The 9,053-nt window shown below is 38.0% G+C and overlaps 1 pseudogene; it reads left to right on the top strand.

The window, feature by feature from the left end:
* Positions 1 to 5,171: 5,171 nt before the first annotated feature.
* On the top strand, positions 5,172 to 5,290 carry LOC128665251 (uncharacterized; annotated as a pseudogene).
* The last annotated feature ends 3,763 nt before the right edge of the window (positions 5,291 to 9,053 follow it).

Below are 9,053 nucleotides of genomic sequence, written 5' to 3' on the forward strand. Positions count from 1 at the left end.
TTCGGGCTCAGCCACGTTTGCGGGTTGTAGCTATCCCTATTGTCAGGGCGTAATAATCTGTCCTTCAAAGAACTGCCACGTCTGTAGCCAATCATTGGACTCTCCATCCCCATAAAGGGGAGTGTTTTGTCAGATTTGATAATGTTCCAATTTTCTTTTAATGTAGTAGAAAACCCCACCCTTTCAGGTGCAAAGGTAGTACTAAAGACCATACGTCTAGCTGCTACTTCTCGGCTAGTCTTCACCAAAGCTTCATCTTGTGTCATATTTAATGCCTCTTGTAGATCCTTGTTGGTGTGAGCACCCCCATAGCCACGTTCCTTAAAACGGTCTCTCATCTCTTCAAGTTGTACTACCTTCTGTTGTTCATCAGTGTTGTTACGCACAACTCTTTTGAATTGTGAGCATGGGAGTGCCTTTTTTAGACTTGGTGGGTGGCAGCTGGTTACTTCCAATAGGGAATTCCTATCAGTTGGTTTTTTAAAAAGGGTAGTACAGTAACCCCTATTATCCTTGAAAATCCTTAAGTCCAAAAAATCAACAGAGTCACAATTAGATGTCATTTTGAACTGTACTCTCAAATTTACCTTGTTCAGATCTTCAAACCACTGCTCAAGTTCTCCCTGGGTACCACCCCAAATGATAAAGAGGTCATCAATATATCTCCGGAAGAATTTAACCCTCTTATCATGAAAAAGTTCAGTCTGTACAGACTCAAAATCTGCCATGAATAAATTCGCAAAGGATGGGGCCACATTGGACCCCATTGCAGTGCCAGAGACTTGTAGGTCTTGGCTTTTGTATATAGAGGTTGTGCATTATGTTTTGACTGGGGTATAGTTGCTTGGTTTAAATGCCCAATGTCAATTTGATCCCGAGTGAGTTAACACTAGGTAGTGCAGGTTTGCGCACTTGGGCCGATTATACACAATTAGTGTTTTATTACAGCATAATATGGTGTAGTACATATAGAAGGAATATTGATACGATGTCTTATGCTTTTGTCATGAATTTACGAGATGAGCTTGTGATGATGTTGGTGAGGGCTGTTTTGGATGTTTATTGCATTTAGCTAAGTTGCGTGAGTGTGTAGCAATTTAGGTTTCTAAGTTGTTGTATGTGTACTTTGTATTTGATAGTTAGTGCGATTGGTAGTAGGCAAGGTGTGTATCTGTGGGTGAATGTTGCGAGTGGCATGTTTAGAGGAAGCGGGTAGGTGTGCACTAGCCATTTACTAGCTCTGGTTAATGTTGTGTGGTTGCTAGGCAACAGTAGTTCTGTTCGATTAAGGGAATGATGATGGATTTACCTGGCTTTAGGCTAAGTTAGACAATGTGTAGCTATTGGTGCGCTCATTTGGACAGTTAGCTAGTTATATGAGATTATGGCTCTATGCGATTGTTATTTTAGATGTATAGGACACGGTGGTGTTATGTTACTATGGTGATGGGTTTGATAATTGCTTAATTTTGCTCTCTGCTGGGCTCCGTAGTGTGTCCGGGCATGCGCAGTTGTGTGTGCTGTATGCATTAGGAGAACAGCTGTCGGCAATTAGGCGGTGATGTGGTCTTTCATAAAAGGGTGAGTTTGTTATGTGTTCTGTTGGTCTGAGGACGGGGGCAACCCCGAAAACGTTAATCTGTGAAATAAAAGGTTATATTTGAAACGGTGAGTGCCTTCCCCGTGCTTGTTTTTCTATATATATATATATATATATATATATATATATATATATATATATATATATATATATATATATATAATGTTATTTGAGCGTCATATAATAAATATATATATATATATCCTATTATATAAAAGGCCAAGTGTGTTTGTCCGAAGCTGTCATGCGCAGTAGAGAAAGCACGAGGACAAACGCACCTGGCCTTACCTGACAATCCATGGCATGCTATTTGCGGTGATAGTGTGTGTGGCCGGCGGCAGCGTGGGTGTGGCCGGGCAGTGTTGGGCATGGTCGGGGGGCGTGACCGGACGTGGAGGGGGCGTGACCGGACGCGGTCGGCACGACAGAGAGGGGAGAGAAATAGAAAGAGGGGGGGGGGAGACAAAAAGAGATTGAAAAGAGCTAAAGAGAGGGGGAAAAGCAGAAGAGAGGGGAAAGTGCAGAAGAGAGGGGATAGAGACAGAGCAAAAGAGAGGGGGGAGAGAAAATGCAAAAGGGAGAGATTGAGAGCGAGAGAACAAAAAAAAGGAGAGCGAGACAGAACAAAAGAGAGGGGAAGAGAGAGCAAAAGAGAGGGGGGAGAGAAAGCAAAAGAGAGGGGTAAGAGGGAGCAAAAGAGAGGGGGGGAGAGAGAAAGAGCAAAAAAGAGGGGGAGAGAGCGCAAAAGAGAGGGGGAAAGAACGCAAAAGAGAGGGGGAGAGAGAGCAAAAGAGAGGGGAGAGAGAGAGAGCAAAATAGAGGGGGGAGAGAGAGCGCAATAGAGAGGGGGAGAGAGCACAAAAGAGACGGGGAGAGAGCGCAAAAGAGAGTGGAGAGAGAGCAAAAGAGAGGGGGAGAGAGCAACAGAGAGGTGGAGTGAGAAAGAGCGCAAAAGAGAGGGGGAGAGAGAGAGCAAGTGGTGGGACCGCTGTTCTGCAAAAAATAGCCCATGTGAATGGACTTTAGGACTAGTATATGCAGGGAGTGCAGAATTATTAGGCAAGTTGTATTTTTGAGGATTAAATACTCTCTCTGTGCAAAGATATGTTAGACAACTTCCCTCATACATTAAGGACACCACAGACTTACTTCATAAACTTTCTAATATTACAAGAAAAAGTAAATACCTATGGATGACATGCGATGTGAACGCAGTATATTCCAATATATCACATGAAATAGGGTTAAAATGTGTTTCTGAATATCTACATGAAGATTTTTATATGCCAGATATTCAGAAAGAATATATATTGAAGCTAATTGGATTTATATTAAAACATAACTATTTTAAATATCAAGATAATTATTATATACAGACCAAGGGTACTGCCATGGGGACCAGGTTCGCTCCCAGCTTCGCTAATTTGGTAATGGGTTGTTTTGAAGATATTTATATCAACGGTGGAAGCTGGGATGAGAACCTGGTCTTCTATGGTAGATACATAGATGATCTAATCATCATTTGGAATGGGTCATTAGATTCAGCTAGAGAATTTGCTTTTAATCTTGATACTAATGATTTTGGTCTAACCTTCACTCACAAAATACATTTGGAAGAAATTGAATATCTTGATATAGTTCTCACTTGGGATATAAATAAGAGGGTTCAATCCAAAACCTTCTTTAAATTAATAGATAGCAATAACTTTTTAGACTATCAAAGTAACCATCTAAAGAGTTGGAAGGAAAATATTCCATTTAGTCAGTTTAGACGGATTAGGCGTAATTGCACATTATTAGAGACATATGATGAGCAATCCCTTATCTTAAAAAATAGATTTCTTGAAAAAGGGTACCCTCCAATGCTCTTAGAAGAAGGTTACCGAAGGGCAAGAGAACTAAATAGAAATGAAATTCTTAATCCGCTACCTTATAATGGGTTAAATAGATGTAATAGTAACAAAAAGCAGACTACATTTATTACTAACTATAACTCCAACTATAAAGCCATTACAAAAATAATTAAGAAACACTGGTACCTTCTTAAAAAAGATCCGATTTTAAAAGGGATTTTGGATGATTCCCCTAACATTACATTTCGGAGAGCCCCAACCATTAAACAGAAAATAGCCCCCAGCAAAATCATAATGTCCAAAAGAACATCAGGAATAGGAGGTCTGTCCAACAATAGACACCAACAAAAAGGAGCCTTTAAATGTAGAATTAAAAGATGCAACATGTGTAAATATGTCACGCATGGGGCAACTAGTGTCACTTCTTCTATCACAGGATGTACATATGAACTTAAGGATAGATTAGATTGTAGCTCTAATTATGTCATATACCTATTAACCTGTAAATGTGGGATGCAATACCTAGGTAGAAACATAAGGAAAGTCAGAAGCAGATGGGGAGAACACTTTAGAAACATAGAGAAAGGTTCCCTCAAACATAGTGTATCAAGACATCATGTTCAACATCATTGTGGTACTAAATGTCAATTTTGCATAACCCCTCTAGAGAGAATACAATACAAGCAAGGAACTAATAGGTTCAAAAAGTTATTTCAAAGGGAAACTTACTGGATCTATAAATTTGGTACTCTCTTTCCCACAGGATTGAATGAGAACATAGATATGTCTGCTTTTTGAATATAATATTTTTGTACATCTTGCTGTGGATTATCAGGTCATCATTTTTTTCCATGCAACACTATAGCTATTTAATATTACACAGGTATTATCAGAGGTGTATATATTGCCTTTACAGCTATTTTTCTCCTCTTTGTATATCACAGTACAAATTTATATTATATATTACACATATTGACTTTATAGTCATACATTTATTCTTCTTCACTTTTATATATCACAGCACACATGTATCATACATCACATAAGGTTGATCACATTATAGTCATGATTGGTATATAACACAACCATTTAGGGCACATGCAATGTGTATGTGTGGGTGTGTATATATGTGTATATGTATATATATGTGTGTGTATTTGTGTGTGTGTGTGTGTGTGTGTGTATATATATGTATATATGTATGTATATATGTGTATGTATGTATATATATATATATATATATATATATATATATATATGTGTGTATGTATATATATATATATATATGTATATATATGTGTGTGTGTATATACGTATATGTGTGTTCATGTATGTGTATGTATATCTATATATACCACTTCAAGATATGGGTTTGTTATACCAACATAGGATATACCGGTTTAATACATGTAATACACCCATACTATTATGGATTTATGAATATATATGCTGCACATTAGAAAACATATACACTGTTCACTGAACATTTATATTTTTATTGTATCATTTTAGTTAAGTCTGCACTCACAATATACACCTCAACATTATCTCCAACACATTAAACAATATTGTTACTACTGTATTTCTATACCATCTTATTTTTGTATATTGAACATAATGTATTACAACCCCGTTTTTACACATTAGAGTAGGTTAATAGATATTCACTAAGTACACTTACTATTGCTTAAGACATACATTTCATATCGCTTAGATTAAGATATTACCAAACTTCACTGAATGTACCCGATCCTGTTTGATCTTGGAAGCTAAGCAGGGCCAGGCCTGGTCAGTACCTGGATGGGAGACTGCCTGGGAACACCAGGTGCATTAGACTTAAAGTATGTGTGTGTGTGTATATGTAGATGTATGTGTGTGTATATATATATTTTCAATAAGGCCTGCATAATTTAAAGGTCTCTCTCCTATATAAAATCTTGCTTATACATATTTGACCAAAGGCTGTTATCATCAATAGGTGCTTTAATAAAACTTTAACTTATTTAGACTAACTGACAACATACTAAGACATTTGGTATGAACACCAAGAATTAGAATATCATGTATTTTTTTTTATATATGTATGTGTGTATATATATTATTTATTTTTATTTATTTTTTTTAAAAAGGGTGGGGAACAATTTTTTAATGTTACTATTTTAGAATACCATAATAATATCCTATAACATATGATGCTGACATGATATCCACCATAAGATAATGTTTGGCTATGGTTGTTGTTTTTTACATCCTTTATTAACCAATTTGTACAGTACTTGTTTGTTTTTTAGTAGAATGTGAATTATTTGGAAATGGTTTTAATCATTGTATTCTAACTATGGTCTGATTGAAACAGGTGTGCACTCACACACCTGATGAGGCAGGTTCACTTCCACACCTGAATAGGTGTGGTTATGTTTCACTCTTAGAGTGGTCATTTAGCATTTATAAGCCAGAGCTCTCAGTCTTTGGATAGAAGCCTGAGGAAACAGACATAGATCTGAGAAACTAGTTGCTTGTTTATCCATTGTTACGGTCACATTTGTGACATTTTATATTTTATTTTACTGCACCATTAAACTATGGTATTTTAACTCTTTGCTGAGAGCCTGAGCTTGATTGAAATCTACCCTGGAGTGATTTGTTGCACTGCCTTGGTCAGTGAACTGGGACACTGTGAACTCCCAGTCTGCCTCTATAAGCACAACAGAGTGCTGCTTTACTTGTGAGTATAAAATCTGTATTCACCTAGTTTTACATTTGTCCAAACTATATCACACGAGGAGGCGCCCTTGTCTTTGTGATTTTCTTTGCACAAAGAGAGTATTTACCCAGACTGGTTTTGTGACAAGGAGCTGACTTCTGGATCTAAGGGAGAATCTTATATATGTGCTACCCAGGAGGACTAATAAACCTCTGAAGTGCCCTCCTAATCTTGGGACTGTCTGAGCATCAATATCATATACAGATAAGAACTTATTAAAGACTTAATACTATTTATTTGTTATATATTGTTTTAAGCTGCATTTTCTGTTTATATTGATCTCATCACATCACATTTGATGAGAGTCCATGTCTAATTTTTTCTGTAATTGTCATTATTATTTTGTCTTTATACATTATTATCTGATCATTTTATATTATTTTTAAGTTTTTATTGTTTTTACTATACTTCAGTATTATCCTACAGATTGTTTTATATATTTCTTCTAGCGCCCCCTAGAGTTACGCTTGCATAGTGTAACAGGTATTTTTGAGGATTAATTTTATTATTGAACAACAACCATGTTCTCAATGAACCCAAAAAACTCATTAATATCAAAGCTGAATATTTTTGGAAGTAGTTTTTAGTTTGTTTTTAGTTTTAGCTATTTTAGGGGGATATCTGTGTGTGCAGGTGACTATTACTGTGCATAATTATTAGGCAACTTAACAAAAAACAAATATATACCCATTTCAATTATTTATTTTTACCAGTGAAACCAATATAACATCTCAACATTCACAAATATACATTTCTGACATTCAAAAACAAATCAGTGACCAATATAGCCACCTTTCTTTGCAAGGACACTCAAAAGCCTGCCATCCATGGATTCTGTCAGTGTTTTGATCTGTTCACCATCAACATTGTGTGCAGCAGCAACCACAGCCTCCCAGACACTGTTCAGAGAGGTGTACTGTTTTCCCTCCTTGTAAATCTCACATTTGATGATGGACCACAGGTTCTCAATGGGGTTCAGATCAGGTGAACAAGGAGGCCATGTCATTAGATTTTCTTCTTTTATACCCTTTCTTGCCAGCCACGCTGTGGAGTACTTGGACACGTGTGATGGAGCATTGTCCTGCATGAAAATCATGTTTTTCTTGAAGGATGCAGACTTCTTCCTGTACCACTGCTTGAAGAAGGTGTCTTCCAGAAACTGGCAGTAGGACTGGGAGTTGAGCTTGACTCCATCCTCAACCCGAAAAGGCCCCACAAGCTCAACTTTGATTATACCAGCCCAAACCAGTACTCCACCTCCACCTTGCTGGCGTCTGAGTCGGACTGGAGCTCTCTGCCCTTTGCCAATCCAGCCACGGGCCCATCCATCTGGCCCATCAAGACTCACTCTCATTTCATCAGTCCATAAAACCTTAGAAAAATCAGTCTTGAGATATTTCTTGGCCCAGTCTTGGCGTTTCAGCTTGTGTGTCTTGTTCAGCGGTGTTCGTCTTTCAGCCTTTCTTACCTTGGCCATGTCTCTGAGTATTGCACACCTTGTGCTTTTGGGCACTCCAGTGATGTTGCCGCTCTGAAATATGGCCAAACTGGTGGCAAGTGGCATCTTGGCAGCTGCACGCTTGACTTTTCTCAGTTCATGGGCAGTTATTTTGCGCCTTGGTTTTTCCACACGCTTCTTGCGACCCTGTTGACTAGTTTGAATGAAACGCTTGATTGTTCGATGATCACGCTTCAGAAGCTTTGCAATTTTAAGAGTGCTGCATCCCTCTGCAAGATATCTCACTATTTTTGACTTTTCTGAGCCTGTCAAGTCCTTCTTTTGACCCATTTTGCCAAAGGAAAGGAAGTTGCCTAATAATTATGCACACCTGATATAGGGTGTTGATGTCATTAGACCACACCCCTTCTCATTACAGAGATGCACATCACCTAATATGCTTAATTGGTAGTAGGCTTTCGAGCCTATACAGCTTGGAGTAAGACAACATGCATAAAGAGGATGATGTGGTCAAAATACTCATTTGCCTAATAATTCTGCACTCCCTGTATATTTTCCCAAAGAAAGGCACTCTCCGGTATTTATGTCAACATATTCTTTACTGCATAAGCTGTTGGTCACGCTACGGAGCACTATCTGGGCCAACAGGAAAAATAGCATTTAAAAATACATAAATAAAGTGAAAAACAATAGTCACAAAATCGATGTCATGTTGGACATTCAATGTCATGTTGGACAGAATATGTACATATGGTTACTACTTACTATTTGTCTTACATTCTGATTAGCCAGTCATAAATATATACATACAGTCATCCCTTAATATTCATCTTACATTATAGTTAGCCTGCATATTATAGATAGCAGTTGAGATCCAAATTAGTATTTTGCCCTTTAGGCATCAGAGTATCTAAAATGAAAATCCATTTGGACTCCCTTTCTAGGAGCAGTTTACCTCTGTCACCCCCTCTCGCTAAGGCAGGTATGTGGTCTATTATAATGTATCTCAAGTCAGATACACCACCGGTTGCTCAACATTGCCAGTATTCAGAGCAGTGCGTATTACTGACTGGTGGTTAGCCATCCTGGTCCTGAGGTCATCCTGGGTCTTCCCTATGTAAAACGTACCACAGGGACAATGTAGCATATATATTATATGTGTAGTGGTGCAAGTAACCCTGTAACTTATGGTATATCGCTTGTTCCTCCATGGGTGAACAAAATATTTGCTCTGTGCTAATCCCCCGCAGGTTACACATCCACTGCACCTATAACAGCCGTTCCTTTCAGTACCCAACCATGTTCTGTTGGTATAGCTCTGTCTATTGTTGGTGCGAATTAATAGATCTCTCAAAGATCTACCCTTTCTATATCCCA

The sequence above is a fragment of the Bombina bombina genome, chromosome 6, assembly GCF_027579735.1.
Source record: "Bombina bombina isolate aBomBom1 chromosome 6, aBomBom1.pri, whole genome shotgun sequence".
NCBI lineage: Eukaryota > Metazoa > Chordata > Amphibia > Anura > Bombinatoridae > Bombina > Bombina bombina.